Source organism: Meles meles, chromosome 2 (genome assembly GCF_922984935.1).
Source record: "Meles meles chromosome 2, mMelMel3.1 paternal haplotype, whole genome shotgun sequence".
Lineage (NCBI taxonomy): Eukaryota > Metazoa > Chordata > Mammalia > Carnivora > Mustelidae > Meles > Meles meles.
Window position 1 is genome coordinate 111,074,645 of NC_060067.1, and position 17,746 is coordinate 111,092,390.

Below are 17,746 nucleotides of genomic sequence, written 5' to 3' on the forward strand. Positions count from 1 at the left end.
AACACCCAGTGCTCCATGCAAAACGTGCCCTCCCCATTACCCACCACCTGTTCCCCCAACCTCCCACCCCTGACCCTTCAAAACCCTCAGGTTGCATCAATTATTTCTATTGACAATTAAATACTAAAAATTAAAACTGCGACTTTTAAAGATTCATTTTAGTAATTCATTTAACCCTAAGTTATAAAATTATTTAACAGTAATATTTAAAAATATATATATTTCGGAAACAAAAAAATCATTAAAAATAGTATTGTTCTACCTTTTTACAAATCTCCATAATGTCTGCCTTTATAGAAAGTAACTGGGTTTTCATATCTGCTTCTGTACTGAAATCTTCTATAATTTGTTGTTTGGGTTAAGCAGATGAAGAAAATTCAGCCTTACACACATAGTTGAAAAACAGCAGGGTATTTTAATAGCTTTTTCAGATAATTGGGTTATTCTTTGACACCATACCAAAACTGGACAAGTGGTAGTTTTTTAAAGGTTGGTTGCCATAAGAAATCTGAAACAATATTAATGAATGCTTCCAACTCATATTCATACCCACTGATCTCCTACACTTTGAATCTTTCATGTATGTAAGATATTTATCATCAAAGCACTGGTCATCAAAAAAATTAGGTCATGGAGTTATGCATATTTTCCAAATACTGACATATTTCATTATACTATTTCAAAATATAACATTTGCTAGTATCATCACTAATCTTATTAAAAGACTCTTTGTAAGTCCTGGAGAAATACCAAGCTGAAGGCATGCAAGTTTCCCAAAATTCTAATTTTCTCTTACAAACTTCAATTTCATTACCAGTAACAAATACTGTCAGCTAATACTTGTGAGAAAATATCTGCCAAATATGAAAAAACAGTTTTGTCCATTCTTTCAAATAAAAAATGACTTTCCATGAAAAAAAAGTACCTTGGTCGGCTCATAAACAACTGCTCAAATGTTTCTCTTCAAAACATGAGACTTCGCAATGCAACAAGTGTTTTATGTGTACCTCCCATTTCATGACAAAGAATATTTTTAAAATGTGTATACAGATATTGGTTTTTTTTTTTTTAATTTTTTTCCTGCTTCATAATGGGCATTCTTAAGCTGATATTTTTTTCTACTTCATGTTACAGTGAAGAATATTACTAATACAATTCAGTACTACTACTGCTCTGATTCATACATTTTAAAGCATCCTCAGTTTTTTACCCATAACTGCTTTTGTACCATAGTTAGGGCAAATGCAGGCAGTATTGACCTCATAGACACCCTAATGCGATACCAAGGACCTCTAGCATTGCTGCTGCAGTTAGAATTTCAGGTATTTTCTTACTTCAAAGTAAGGTATACATTGTAATAGACTTCTGTACATTTCCAGGTCAAAACAATTCTACAAATATGATGAAATCCCTGATTATAAAATGAGAAATAATTACTTTCCATGCTAATCCAAAAAAAAAGTAGACTTAAAATTTTACATAATATAATAATAACATGCTCTAGGGACACCTCATATAACCTGACTGTTCCAGTAAATCTAAATCTATACTTTATTAAAAATCCCAGATTATCAATCATATCCAAGTTTAATATTTACTTTCTTAAGAGGGGTTAAGCAGTTTTGAGAAATTGATTTTTATTCTAAAAAAGAAGTATATTTGTATCTCTTCTCTTCTATAAACTAAAAAGAAGATGTAGGGCATCATATCTCAGATATTCTTGTTCAAACTTAACTAAGTTCATATTAAGTTAATTTTCCTGAAATAAAGTATGAATAATGTACAGTATCTAAGTTCATATTATTAAAAGTAATAAATGTAATTATCCCAACACTGAGGAAAAAAATAAGACTTAAGTTAGTCGAATTACAGCAATCCATCAAAACTATCAGTCAACAAGAAATAAAAGGCGGTTAAGACTCATTTAGTACTACTGATGTTGGCATCTGAGTCTTTTTAAATTCCTTCCTTCCCTTCATCCCATCCCCAAAGCTCGTTACTTGACATCCCCTTCTGATGGGAGTCTCAGTCTGGATTATACGAGTCCAGAGACCATCCTTGTCCATTTTATCTAAGTCTCCTCTGCCTTAACCCCTCAGGATCATTTTCAATCACTGTATCCATCCTTCACATCACTATACACAAGTTTTAATTATATTTTTTGTTTAACTGTTAATATATGCTCCCCCACTACATTTTATGGGACATCACCTTAATTATAGTCATTGCACAGTGCCCAGTAAATATAAGGACTGAGTTCGTTCTTTGCACAAAGCTGTCTAGTTACCATCCTTTGTATCACACATTTAAGAGCCAAAGTGGGACAATAGCAAAAGGAAGTTAATTGTGACATGTTAAGCACCGACTATGTACTCCATATAATTTAAAATATAAATAGAGTGTCTTACGTTTTAAGATACAAAAAAAAAAAAAAATCACTGAAGACAATTTAAGCATTTAAGAATATAAAATATGGGGGCGCCTGGGTGGCTCAGTGGTTTAAGCCGCTGCCTTCGGCTCAGGTCATGATCTCAGAGTCCTGGGATCGAGTCCCACGTCGGGCTCTCTGCTCTGAGGGGAGCCTGCTTCCCTCTCACTCTCTCTGCCTACTTGTGATCTCTGTCTGTCAAATAAATAAATAAAATCTTTAAAAAAAAAATATAAAATATGTAACTAAAAACTACATAGATCATCCCACTTTTAAAAGATTTTTTTATGTCAGTAAAAAAGCATTCAGCCTCTCCATGAGAATAATTACATGCCTATTAATGATGTGAGATCGTCTCAGGGAAGTTCATTAAATTCTACATCCAGAGACAACCAAAGCTGTCAAACAGAATTACTACAAACTTATTATGATTTTAAGCATTTTAAATGAATGAACAGGTTAGTACTGAAACAAACATTAATCAGTTTATAAAATAAAATGCTAGAATGTTTTATATCTTTATTAGAATGCTGATTACATGAATATATAATACATTTTCCAAAGTTCATCAAACTGACCACTTAAAATCTGTGCATTTTAGCTTATAGAACAGAGGGAATTAGGAACAGAGGGTATTTATTATTTCTGGACTCCCTCAAACTATGACAGTACATCTCAGCAGTAAATTCTTACCATTAAGACACTGAAATTGTTCTAATGGAAAATCTCTCAGCTTCTGGTTGGTGGAAGGGGTGAAGGGGAGGCAGTAAGTCAAGAATGATAATTTTCATTATCATTGAGGTTCTACTATTAAGAAGTATTAAGAAGTATTAATAATCAAAATAAATTTTTTCTTAGAAGAATTTCTTTCCTATATGACAGCATACGACAAGACTAGCTTGTCTTATGAAAGAAAATACAACATTTTCAGAGTTAAGCAAAGTTGACTTTGTCATTAATTTTGCATCGCCTACTTCTAAGCACTTCTTCGCTCTTAAAACCACAACCTAACCAAGTCTTCTTAAACTCTAACAAAATTACTCTCACCAAGGTCTTAAATGATATCTTGACAAATCCAATGGATTTTTTCTCAATCCTCTTATCCAATATCTTTGTAGCAACAGACTCTTTTCTTTTTTGGTACACTTTCTACTGACTTCAGTCATTATTTGTTCTCAGGACATTTGTTCTCAGGCTTCTTCTTTCTCTACCCCTTCGATGTTAGTGTGACCTCCGTTTTACCTTTTCTCTATTTTTCATTTTGCTAGTTTTATAGTCCTAGGTTCATAAAACTCTTAGCTTATTTCTACTGTTAGATGGGAAATTCTTGTAGAACAGTAACTTCTAAGATATACACACTGCCCTCTATAGTGGAAATTTACCAAATCCTGAAAATCTACCTTACTTTCTGAGTTACTTGCATCTTTTATTGTAAATTATGGTACAAACTGCCATGATTAATATTTTTATTAGGATGGGGTATACTAAAAACAATGACATTTCATTATGTTTTTTTCTCATTCTAATTATTTCAGAAATCAGTTAAACACTTTACAAGCAGCCACCATTCATTTTTTTTTTAAACTAACATATAATGTATTATTTGTTTCAGGGGTACAGGTCTGTGAATCATCAGTCTTATACAATTCACAGAGCTCAGCACAGCCCATACTCTCCCCAATGTCCCTCACCCAGCCATCCCATCCCTCTCACCTCCCACCCCTAAAGCAACACTCAGTTTGTTTCATTCTTAAATGGTATTAAAGTCTATTTTAGTTTGAACCAGAAACACTGTAGTCTAACTTGTCACCTTTGATTAGAGGGTCAAGAGTCTGACAGATGATCTTTACAACTACAGTCTTAAGCCATCATGGATAGGGGCGCCTGGGTGGCCCAGTGGGTTGAGCCGCTGCCTTCGGCTCAGGTCATGATCTCAGGGTCCTGGGATCGAGTCCCGCATCGGGCTCTCTGCTCAGCGGAGAGCCTGCTTCCCTTCCTCTCTCTCTGCCTGCCTCTCTTGTGATTTCTCTCTGTCAAATAAATAAAATCTTAAAAAAAAAAAAAATGTCTTTAAGCCATCATGGATAAAAGCAAGATACAGTTTGTAAAATTTTATTTCACACAATGCCCAAAACCTTTTCCCTTAGAGTTCAAGAATTATTTTACTGTTGTTATAGGTATCAAATATAGCTTTAGCATATAACATGATATAATAAGTTATTACACTGGCTTTTTTTTTTTATTAGATAGTGATTTATAGTGAGATCCAGGCTTAATTCTTTGTTCCAGAAATGACCAAGAAAAATATGAGGGTGATTTCTTTTCCTCAATAACCCCCAATAGATTTAAAATACTATACAAAATAGTGGTCAAGGCCCAAAATATGATAAGCCAATTTAGAAAACAACGTAGATACATCAACAAAGCTTGAGGGTATTTGTCGAAGAATTTAAAGAAAGCCAAGAATTATACTAAAATGATGTTGGAGAAAATGTATAATCTGTCATTACAAACACACCGTGTGAAGAACTGTTGCAGAGGCGCCTGGGTGGCTCAGTCGGTTAAGCAGACTCTGAATTCTGGCTCAGGTCATGATCTCAGGGTCGTTGAGATCAGCCCTGAATTAGACTCTGTGCTGGGTATGGAGCTTAAGATTAAGAGTCTCTCCCTCTCCCTCTGTGACCCGTGTCCCAGCTCAAGCACATGCACCTACTCTCTCTTAAAAAAGAAAAAAACTGTTGGAATGATCTTTATACAGAAGAGTTCCAGAAGATGCCACAAAGTAGAAACTATATACTTTCAAATTTCACTTCTATACAAGTAAGCTGAGTTCATATCGAAGGAGAAACTCTCTAAACATAAAAATAAGCATTTGAAATGTATTCGTTCTGCTCCAGTTTCTTATACCTAGCATATGCCTGCAAACCAACTTGAGTTCTCATGGTATCAATATCCTACCACCAGGATTCTTACAGAACATTTTATCAGTTTACTCTATTATCCAGTATTTCCCAGTTTCTCAGTCCCCACTTATCTCTGGGTCCTCATACTCCCTTAGATTAGAACATTGATCTAGGACTTAATTATTTTTTAGCCGTGAATTTCTACTTCTCCAGGATAATACTTAAGTGTCTGCCTACAAGGCTTTAGCTCTGGCACTTACATTCAAGAGTAAAAGATAATCATCCCTCCAAGCTCTGCCCTAGACTCTAGGATATACCTAACAGGGAAAGAAAAGCAGACAAGGGGCAGATAATATAAATCGAATAAAATGAAATTCTGCTAAATGTAGGGGAATGTTTAAAGGCTATATAAGGCAGATTAAGAGAAGTGTTTGGGCTGTATATTTATTTATTTTTAAGATTTTATTTATTTATTTGACAGAGAGAGAGAGATCACAGGTAGGCAGAGAGGCAGACAGAGAGAGGAGGAAGCAGGCTCTCCGAGGAGCAGAGAGCCAGATGTGGGGCTTGATCCCAGGGCCCTGGGATCATGACCTGAGCCAAAGGCAGAGGCTTTAACCCACTGAGCCACCCAGGCGCCCCGGGCTGTATATTTAGACATATAAGCAGTCCTGAGTGAGATTCTTCACCAGAACATACTTAAAGTATTTAATTAAGATTGGCGCAAAGGGAATAGTTCCACTTAGTAACCTAATAAATAACAAGAAAGAGATAATACACACTGAAATTTATAAATTTTTAGGCAACGTCAACTTTTCCGGATAATAAAATGTGAAACAGAAAAAATGGTACCTACACAGGTTATCAAAAATGTGACAGGTGAGTTTAACATAAGTATATATAAAGAATCTAAAAAAAAAAGATACTATTTGAACTATTATTTATGAACCCACAAATATTTTCCCAGGATAATGCTACAGAAAGCAAAAGGAAAATTCAGATTCAAGATAAAACAAAAGAGAATTTAGATAAAAATTAAACAGAAAGTTTAACAATACCCTTACTTAAAGCTACGATGCACCATAAATTTGAAAGAAATAAAATTAAAGCAACAGGATGAAGAAGACATTAAGTCAACTATCAACTTGTTACTTAGCTCGAAATTCACCCTTACTGCCAATCTATAAAAATGAATCTGGGCCCTTTAAATATTTTTCCTTTGCCAGATGGCATGATACAAGATTTGTCTATGGAGGACAATGGATAGCAGTGAAGAGGAAGGTGCTCTCCTTCTGGCTCAGCTTTCATCACTTTCTCCAGTGTCACAAGTCCACAAGTCATAGCTTTCAACATACATTTTTTCCAGTTCTCCACTCAGGCAGCAGGACTTTGTCCAAGAGCCCTAGACAACTCAAGTCTGCCTCTTACCACCTTCTGACGAAGTTTGTCCTTCCTTGGATATGCTCCCATAACCCTAGATTTCCCTTCAGATTTGCTATCTACCTTTAAAGTTACTTTCCTATTATTGTTTAATAATTTCTAAATTAAATGTCTCCTGTTTAAATTACTGTGTAATGGAAGATCATTCTCTTTGGATTTCTTGATATTCCTGCACTATTAGGGCCTTCTGAGCAAGGGAAATCAATAAGTTATAATAAAGGTAAGTCTCCCTTTCTGGAGACATTTTAGGATCATAAAAAATTTCCCTCTTCTTTCTAGAGATTTGCTTTTAGCTTATATATAGGGTAATACTCCCCCTTTCCCTAGCGATGATTTGTTTTAATTCCAGAGTAAAGACACGGGTGTGTGTGTGTGTATGCAGTTTTTTTATATTTACAAATACACACATATAAACTTTAAAGCATAATCAATCCAAATGTTACTATAATACTGATTACCTTTCTATGGTAATGTTCTTAATAAAAAGTATCATTATTATTACAATTAAATTATTACTTTAGAAAATCATAATGACCCTATAATTGAAATCCCTTGGTTAATGTACAATAAAGTATTATTTTTCCAGTGGTAATGAACTTAAAACCCATTGTCTCCCAAAAAGTGATGGAAAAGATACAGATTCAAACTAATTTTTCCAAATACACTAATATGAGGTTATTATTATAAAATTAACATTAAAATTAATACCAAAGATAACAACTACATTTTAATTTGGAGAGATGAATATATTCCTTTTTCCTATCAGGTTTTTTTTTTTTTTTAAGATTTTATTTATTTATTTGACAGACAGAGATCACAAGTAGGCAGAGAGGCAGGCAGAGACAGGGAAGCAGGTTCCCCGCCGAACAGAGAGCCCAATGCAGGGCTCAATCCCAGGACCCCGGGATCATGACCTGAGCCAAAGGCAGAGGCTTTAACACACTGAGCCACCCAGGTGCCCCTCCCATCAAGTTTTATTAGGCTAGTGTGTTTTGAAAAGAAAAATACACAGATTTTAGTGGTAACTATCCTTATTAAGAGTACTGACTGACATTTTTTATTAGCCAAACAAGTAAAATTTACCATAAAGCAACACTGAAATTGTTTAAACTATTTAAACATGTGTATTTCTTTTCTGGCAGCAAATATATCTTTAAGGGAAAATTAAATAAACCACAGGGAAATGTTATTTGCTAGACAAAATTCTCTGTTAAGCTATCTTTCATTGAGATGAAACGAAAAACTCAGTAAACATTTATTCATCAGGTCGTTCCCACTGTGATGAGTTTTAATAGCAATTTATTTCTTACTGAAACAATGCATCTTTCAGGTTTTATAACTGTTCCAATTATTACAGTTACATAACAAACCACCTCAAACTTAATGGCATAAAGTAAACCCATTTCATTGTACTCACAGATTCTGTGAAATAGGAATTCACAATGGGCACATTGAGGAGGGTTTTTCTGTTCCACAAGGTTTGGGGCCTCAATGTAAAGTTTCAAAGGATAGGGGTGTATCTCCAAGAGTGACTACATAGCAGGGGCTGGCATCATCTAAATCATCTGATGGTTCTGGTAATTGGCCTCAAAAGCTCCAAGCAGGCCGATATTCCCACAAACAAGGTGAAAGCAACACTGTGTTTTACTACCAAACCTAGGAAATGACACAGCACTTCTGGTGCATTCTATTGGTTACAAGTGAGTCACAAGCATGCCCATATTCAGCAGTAAGAGAACTCTTCAACTCTCAATGGGGAATGGCAAGTTCTAGAAGAATATATGGGGGCAAGAGGTATTGTTGTGGCCATCTTTGGAAAACATAATCTACTATAAGAATATTTACTAAACTGATTTGGTTAAAATAATACAACCAACAGCATTAAATCCTTTGAATGTTTTACCTCTGAACACAAGGTACAGTTTCCCCCAAAATGACTGTATGCTCAGCTTTGGAAACAGAAATTAAAATTTATATGGTTATTATCTTATTAATATTTATGAAATAGGCATTATTATTACTATTTCTTAGTGGATAAGAAAGTTCAATTTGAAAGCTGAAAAACTTGCTTAGAAAGGTAGTGCCAAAGGTGAGATAAATCCAGACATGTGTGTCTTCAACATCTAGGTTCTTTCCACTGAACAGGCAGTCCACATATTACCATGTTAAATGAAATTCATGCAGAATTCATGAAAATCAGAGCTGTGCAAAGTGAAGTCTACCTAATTCTTGCTTTAGAGAGATGTAAACCCTTCAAGAATGAATTTATAACCCAACCATGTTACACAGTTGTACTAGCTAATTGCCTATGTATGTGAATGTGTGCAGCAAAATAAAGAAAAGAAAAGGGTTGATTGGGAAGGGAGGGGAATCACAATGAAATGTAGCAGGGGCAGCCTCTGCCCTTGTATCTCAATGCTGGGTACATACTCTAGCTTCCATTAAATGTTTAAATAGATAAGTAAGTTCTAAGAACTACTTTCTTGATCATTTCAAATAATGAGCACCTGTATATTCCTGAGAAGCGATACTAGGGCTGAAATGGTACATATGATGTTCCTCTTGTTTAAATTCTTAGGGCTCTTGTTTTTTCTTTCAAGAATCCAAATTACACCCTTATCTGTTTCTATTAGTCATTTCTTTAATGTTGTTATCGTCCAGTTAGAGGTTCTAAGCTTTTCAAAAGCAGAAACTGTCACCGCTTGCATTACTTGTCACTTTTTGTAATGTATAATATGATAGTCCTATGTTTCTTGTTTCTGATCTTACCAATGATGTTTTATACAAACCATACAGAACCAGAAATGTGACAGTTATTGTTTCTTGGAGCTTCACACCACTCTTGCCAAAAATGCATTCTTATAACCAAAGCAAATTAAGTTAGTCAGCTCCAATCCTATCTTTATTGTAATTGGTTTTGTTTTTGAAGCCAATTATATAATTTTAAAAGTAAGCTAACATTTTTATTTCTGTAAAACAAATATTTCAATGTAAATTGTTTCTTTTTCTTTTTTTAAGATTTTATTTATTTGAGAGAGAGAGAGCACAAGTAGGGAGGAGGGGAAAAGGGGAAAAGGGAAATGGAGAGGTAGACTCCCCACTAAGCAGGGAACCTGATGTGGGACTCGATCTCAGGACCCTGGGATCATGACCTGAGCCAAAGGCAGCCCCATAACCAACTGAGCCACCCAGGCACCTCTAAGTTTTGTTTGTTTATAATGATCAGTCTCATCTCTTATAATGGAGTTACTTGAGAAATCTTCAAAATGGCATATTTTTCAAAAGAACTAAAGAAAATAATTTATTTTTTGATCAATTTCCTGTTAAAAACAATCTCAGATGGTGTTAGTTCACAGTTTTGAAAGCATTTTTTTGTTAAAGTTCAATGATTCCTGGTTGTTGTTTTTCTGACTATAAAAACAAACCCCCCACCCATAAGTTAGGAGAACTTACTAGTTATTTGAAATTATTTTATATAATTTTATGTAATTCTTTTCTACATAATTTAAAATTTAACTTGTTTTACATTCTTTAAAATTATAGAATTCTATGTAATTTATTTTATACAATTGTTGAAATAACTTTATATAATCCTTGTATGTTAGAAAATGCTTTCTAATATACACAAGAAAATAATACACCATAATACACCATCACACACCCTCCCCCCCAAAAGGGGGAAAAATACAATGATCTGGCTTTGGGAGGTAGTCAGTCTTATTAAGTAACTGAGTGTGAAGGTTTCCACATTATAATTTGTATTAGTTCTCTATGAAATGGGCTCTTTTCCCCCCTTCCATTTTTATTTGAAATCTATTTGGTTTTTATTCAATAATAATGATAGTATTTTAAGAATACAGATGAAATAGGGATTTAAAAGAGCTTAAGTAACTTGCCAAAGGCTATACTACAGAATTAATTTATGAAAGAGGAGAGATTCTGTCCTCTAACCCTTCAATTTTGTTTTATTTTTTAAGACTTTATTTATTTGACAGACAGATATCGCCAAGTAGGTGGGCGAGTGCACGCTCTCTGCTGAGCAGAGAGCCCAATGTGGGGCCCAATCCCAGGACCCTGAGATCATGACCTGAGCCAAAGGCAGAGGCTTAACCCACTGAGCCATCCAGATGCCCCTCTCTTCAATTTCTTATATCATTCTGATCAATTACAGATTTGGTTTAATTATGAATGATGAGAATATATGTATCACAGATATCAGTTTTGCTCTTGACTACTTACATAACAATTTTTGCAGTAATTAATTTTAAACTAAATTTATTAACTTTGAAAAAGTAATGTAAGTTCGATTTTACCATAATTTTGAACACAATTATAGCTTTGAATACTAAAGACTTAACAGAAATCTCAGAGATTGCAAATTCAAATATTTGTAAGAGCCATATGTCACATTAACAAAAGCTAAAAATCAGATGATCATCTCAGTAGATGCAGAAAAACCATTTGTCAAAATTCAACATCCATTCATGATAAAAACTCTCAACAAAGTGGAGTTACAGAGAACATAACCACCTGCATTATTTAACATAATATGGCCATATAGGGGGATGCCTGGATAGCTCAGTTGGTTGAGTGTCTGACTCTGGATCTCAGCTCAGGTCTTGATCTCACAGTTGTGCATTCAAGCTCCACAATGGGCTCCACCTACTTAAAAAAAAAAAAAAAAAGAGGCCATATATGAAAACCTACAGTTAACATCATACCCTATGGTGAAAAATTGAGAGCTGAAAGCTTTCCCTCTAAAGTTAGGACAAGACAAGTATCAATACATACTTGCCACTTTTATTCAACATAGTACTGGGAGTCCTAGCTACAGTTACCAGACAAGAAAAAAAGAAACAGCATCCATTTTGGTAAGGGAGAAATTAAACTGCCAGTATTCACAGATGATATACTATAGGTAAAAAACCTTAAAGACCCCCCAAAAATTAATAAAATAAATGAATAGAATAAATGAAAAATGAAATTTAAAAATGAATAGAAATAATAAATGAATAAACAGAAGTAATACATGAGTAAGTTGCAAAACACAAAATTAATACCGAGAAACTGGTACATTTCTATAAACTAGTAAGGAAGCTGCAGAAAAAGAAATTTAGAAAACAATTCCATTTACACTTGCACCAAAAACAACAAAATACTTAGGAATAAACTTATTCAAGGAAGTGAAAGATCTATACTCTGAAAACTATAAAGCACTGATAGAAGAAACTGAAGATGACATAAACAAATGGAAAGATAATCCACGCTCATGGACTGGAAGAATTAATACTGCTAAAATATCCATACTACCCAAAGCAATCTACGGATTCAGTGCAACCCCTATTAAAACACCATCAGCATTTTTTTATAGAACTAGAACAAATAATCCTAAAATTAGTATGGAACAGAAGACTCTGAATAGCCAAAATAATCTTCAGAAAGAACAAAGCTGGAGGTATCATAATTCCAGATTTAAGATAGACTACAAAGTTGCACTAAACAAAACAGTATGGTACTAGCATAAAAATAGATCAATGGAAAAGAATAAAAGCCCAGAAATAAACCCACAATATGATCAGTTAATATTATATGTTATATATTATTATGTATTATATAGTTAATCTATGACAAAAAAGGAAAGAACATACAATGAGGAAAAAACAGTCTTTTCAAGAAATAGTGCTAGGAAAACTAAAGAGCTACATGCAAAAGAATGAAACTAGGGCACCTTTCTAACACCATACACAAAAATAAACTAAAAAATGATTAAAGACCTAAATATGAGACCTGAAACCATGAAAGCTCTAGAAGATCATGAGAAATAATATCTTTGATATTGACCACAGCAACATTTTTCTAGATACCTCACCTAAGGCAAGGGTAACAAAAGCAAAAATAAACAATTGGGACTACATCAAAATAAAAAGCTTTTACACAGTGAAGGAAACCAGCAACAAAACAAAAAGATAACCTACTGAATGGTAGAAAATACTTGTAAATGATATGTAAGGATTTACTATCCAGAAGATATATATAAAGAACTTATATAACTCCACACCAAAAAACAAATAATCCAATTAAAAACTGGGCAGAAGACACAAATACACATTTCTCCAAAGATGGCCAACAGACACATGAAAAGATGCTCAACATCACTAACCATTAGGGAAATGCAAATCAAAACCACAATGAAATATCACCTTATCTGTCAGAAAGGCAAAGATAAAAATCACAAGAAATAATGAGTGTTGGCAAGGATGTGGAGAAAAAAGAACCCCTGTGCCGTACAGGCAGGAATATAAATTGGGACAGCCACAATGGGACTATGGAGGTACCTCAAAAAATTTAAAAATAGAAATATCATAAAATCCAATAATTCCACTACTGAGTATTTACCCAATGAACACGAAAATGTTATTTTTGAAAGGATATACACACCCCTATGTTTACTGCAGTATTTACAATAGTCAAGATATGGAAGCAACCTAAATGTTCATGGATAGATGAATGGATAGGGAAGATGTGGTGTGTGTACATACACACATACACACACACCACACACACACAAGTATCATGCAGCCATAAAAAAGAAAAAGAGGAGATCCTGCCATTTGCGACCACATGGACACATGTGGCCAAGTGAGGTATTAGAGGGTATTATGCCAAGTGAGTTAAATCAGACGGAGAAAGACAAATACATATGATTTCACTCATACGTGCAATCTAAAAAAATAAAACAGATAAACAAAAAGCAGACTCAGACCTATTAATACAGAAAACAAAATGACAGTTGCCAGATGAAAGGGGTATGGGAAAAAATGGGTAAAGGGGAGTGGAAGATACAGGCTTCCAGTTATGGGATGAATAAATCGTGGTAATAAAAAGCACAGAATAGGGAATATAGACAGTGATATCGTAAACAGCACTGTATGGTGACAGATGATAGCTACACTTGTGATGAGCAGAGCATAACATGTAAAGAAGCTGAATCACTATGTTCTATACCTGAAACTAATATAATATCATGTGTCAATTATACTCAAATAAAAAAACCTAAAGTAGAAAATAAAAATAAACAGATAAACAAATACCCCGGAGTGAAGTCTGTAGGATTTAAGGTAATAGGAAAAAGTATGGAACTGGGGACATCATACCCTGCTTAAAAACAATTATCATTAACCATCACCAATAGGAAGGTAGGCTCGGGGATCCTTAATTTTAATTTTTCAAGAAAATGTCACAAAATAGATTTCTACCAGAAATTTCCTGATACTTAAACGTTGACAACTAATTCCAATTTCTAAAACTTCCCTAACAAAATCCATCTGTAAAGTATATTTGGCCCATTAGCTGCTGGTTTGCAAGCCCCATTATAAACATGCCTATAATCAATACAGCATAATGCTGTTAAATAAGAAGACTGACCTAAGTCTGTTAGACATGAACAAACAAGTATTACTGAATGCCAACAAGAAATACGAACACTAAGTGACTAAAATTATATTACTGAATGTGTTACAGGAGTCCCAGAAGTGAGATGTCCAGAGAAATTGAGAGGTTGGTAGGAGAGGTTGGTAGTCTTCATGAACCAGATTATGGAGAATGAATAAGAAGAGAGGAAAAAAGAAGTTATTTTAGAAGGAGGAATAACATGAACAAAGGTATACTGCCTGGTGTTGTCATTGATGAAGTATACTTCAGGGTCAGTGATTGTCAAAGGAAGATATATTTCAGAGAGAGAGAGAGAGAGAAATAAAAGAAAGGTAACAGATTTCTATAGATTTTTTTTTTTTTTGAAGATTGTATTTATTTGACAGAGACAGACACAGTGAGAGAGGGAACACAAGCAGGCTTCCCACTGACCAAGGAGCCTGATGCAGGGCTTGACCCCAGGACCCCGGGATCATGACCCGAGTTGAAGGCAGACCCAAGTCGAAGGCAGACGCCTAACGACTGAGCCACCCAGGCACCTGCTAAGAGTTTAAACTTAACATGATAGGCAGTTGAAGCAGTATTAGATTATTGAGGAGAATGATATAATCGATGCAGTGTCTTTTTACGAGGATTAATCTGGTTGTAGCATATAGAAAAAAAACTGAAGAGCAAAGAGTCTAGTATTAGGGAGGCCAACAGTATAGGAATGAGGAGATGAGGGCCTAGACTCTAGTAGTAGAAATGTTAGAAAAAGAACAGTTTTCCATTAACCTATTTGAGTAAATGAGTAAATCCTTGATGTTAGTGTGTGTATGTGTGTAGGTATGTATATTTGTGGATGTGTACAGATGTATATATGTGTATAGATGTGCTTTTTTTTTCATTAACAAATTGGAGCTGGCCTAGTGTAAGGAACAGAACACTAGTAAAGGATTAGGAAATTAAGATTCTAGATATGACACTACCCCTAACTCAATGTGTGAACTTGGACATGTCTCTTAGGTGTTCCCTACCCTGGACAGAAAGAGGCCATGATATCGTTGTTTCAGGCCCTGGATCTTACAATTCCAAAAGCCATGAACAATTTTAAGTCTAGTCAACCTTTGAAAAACACAGATTTGAACAACACAGGTCCAACCTATAGTGAGTGTAAGGGCCTATTTAGCCAGAGCGATTCCATCCAGTTAAACAGTGATTTTGTTTATGCAGTAAAACTTAAACTGACCCTACCCCCCACCCTCCCAGGGGAACTTGCTTAAAAGCAAGTCCGGGAAACCAGTCCCAGGTAACAGCCCAAACATAAGGGCCGGTCATGTCAAGTGGAGATAACGGCGGAATGCAGGGGTGAGTCGGGTCAGGTGGAGACATCCAATCAGTGGGGCGCACATACTGTCTCCCTAGCTACCACGGAGTGTGGGCCCCACCTTTTGGGCACTGTTTGGGCGCCAATTCTGACCATGGTGATAGGCTAGTTCAAATAGCTACTTTAGGGTAAACTGTAATTCAGTTGGTCACCTGTGCGTGACCTAGCATGACTGTGCAGCTTTCTCTGTGTGTTACAATCTCATTGGCCACCTGTGTGTGGCCAGGCCCAACCACATGGCCTTTGCTCTATAAAAGTTAGTTGTAAGGCAGGGAGGGGTCACCTCTTTGTAAGAGACTGCCCTGACCGGTCGGTTTGACGGTCGGTTTGATTCTCGATGCTTGGCACAAAATAAAGCGTTGCTTGACCTTCGCTTTGTATCAGTCTCACTCCTTTAATCATGGACCCATTATTGGGGGACCCAACAGTGAGTCTACTGTATTGTTTTCAATACAGTACAGCACTGTAAATATATGTTCTCTTATGATTTTCTTAATTAAGATTTTACTTTTTCTAGCTTATCTTATAAGAATACAGTATATAATATACATAACATACAAAATGTGTGTTAATCGACTGTTCTCAGTAAGGCTTCAAGAATAGATTATTAGTAGTTACGTTTTCAGGAGAATCAAACATTACATGTGGATTTTTTTACTCTGTGGGAGGTACATGCCTCTAATTCCCATGTTGCTCAAGGGCCAATCATATCGAGATAAAAATCTAATTTCTGGTTTCTTTTAAAAGTCCCCAAATCTTTCCCTAGGCTTTTCCTTCCCTAGACTCATATTCCTACATGGCAAAATGGTTATAGTTGAGTAGGGAACCCCTCTTTTGCGTTAAGCTCATACCCTCCAGTTTGCCATAGTCCCACCATTTCATTCCATATCTCCAACTGAGACCCAGTGTTAGTTGCCATTCACCATGCTTTCATTGCTGTTCTTACTACAGTAGAGAAATATTTTCTCACTTTTGTCTTTTACCAAAAGTGAGAAAGTGAAAGACATTTTCCAAGAAAAAGGGAGAAAGCATATATCTTTATGGAAATAAAAAAATATTTTTTGATTTAATATGGCGGGGGTGCACCTGTGTCAAAAGATTACCATTTAACCCTTCTTAATCATATAGTTTCTTCATTTGAGTTTGGGAACCCTGCTACATGTGTTGGGAAGTTATTAAAAAATATATCTAAGGAGAAAAATGATCAGATTCACCTTTTAAACAGAGTACTCTAGCAGCATGTAAAAACTGGTTAAGAGAGGAAATGCTGGGGGAAAGAACATCTGTTACAGAAGAATGAAATGGTCTCAAGAAGGGGTGATAAAACCCTGAACTGGCAGGTAGACAGTGGACTGATTCAAAGAATTGTTAGAACTTAGAGAGTCTCATGGCTATTAGAAAGAGAAAGACGAGATTTCAGGAATGACCGACTGGATGGGTGGTGATACCATTCACTGAGCTAGGGAATTCACAGGCTTTAAAAGTAGGGGTAAAGGTGAGGTAGTATAGCAATTAATCTACAGTAGGAATAGGCAAACTGCAGTCCATCTCCTGTTTTTGTATGACCCAAGGGTTAAAAGTTTTACATTTGTAAATGGCTGAATAAATCAAGAGAAATATATTTCATAATGTGAAAATTACATGAAATTCAAACTTCAGTGTCCATTAACAAAGTTTTACTGAAACACAACTCACTCCTTTATTTATTGTTTATATGTGTATTCACATTATGATGGCAGAGTTGAGTAGGTATACAGAAACCATATATATATCATATATCAGTTTACACTGTTTGAAGTACTACAAATTACAGTGGCACAGATGCAGCCATCCATTGTTTTGAATGCCAAGCGTATTGTCATATCACAACACTTCATTTTGATCATTAAGTCAAAACAGGAATCATATACTTCAAATGTCATGCTTTTAAGGCATTTTAAGTGGTGTACGGATTATTTTGTTATTGCATTAGATAGCAAACCAATGTATCATGCAATGACACTATACCTATGCTGGAAAAATCCTACACCTATATTACCAGACTAAGCCTTCATCATATTCACAATTCATGGGAAAGTAATTGTCAGAGAAATTAGAAAATATAAAACACAGGGGCGCCTGGGTGGCTCAGTGGGTTAAAGCCTCTGCCTTCGGCTCAGGTCATGATCCCAGGGTCCT

At 35.2% G+C, this 17,746-nt stretch overlaps 1 protein-coding gene across 4 annotated transcripts in view; it reads right to left on the reverse strand.

The window, feature by feature from the left end:
* Positions 1 to 17,746, reverse strand: part of RAP1GDS1 (Rap1 GTPase-GDP dissociation stimulator 1) — a 155,945-nt gene that overhangs the window by 128,784 nt on the left and 9,415 nt on the right. The gene's annotated exons all lie outside the window — the stretch shown is intronic.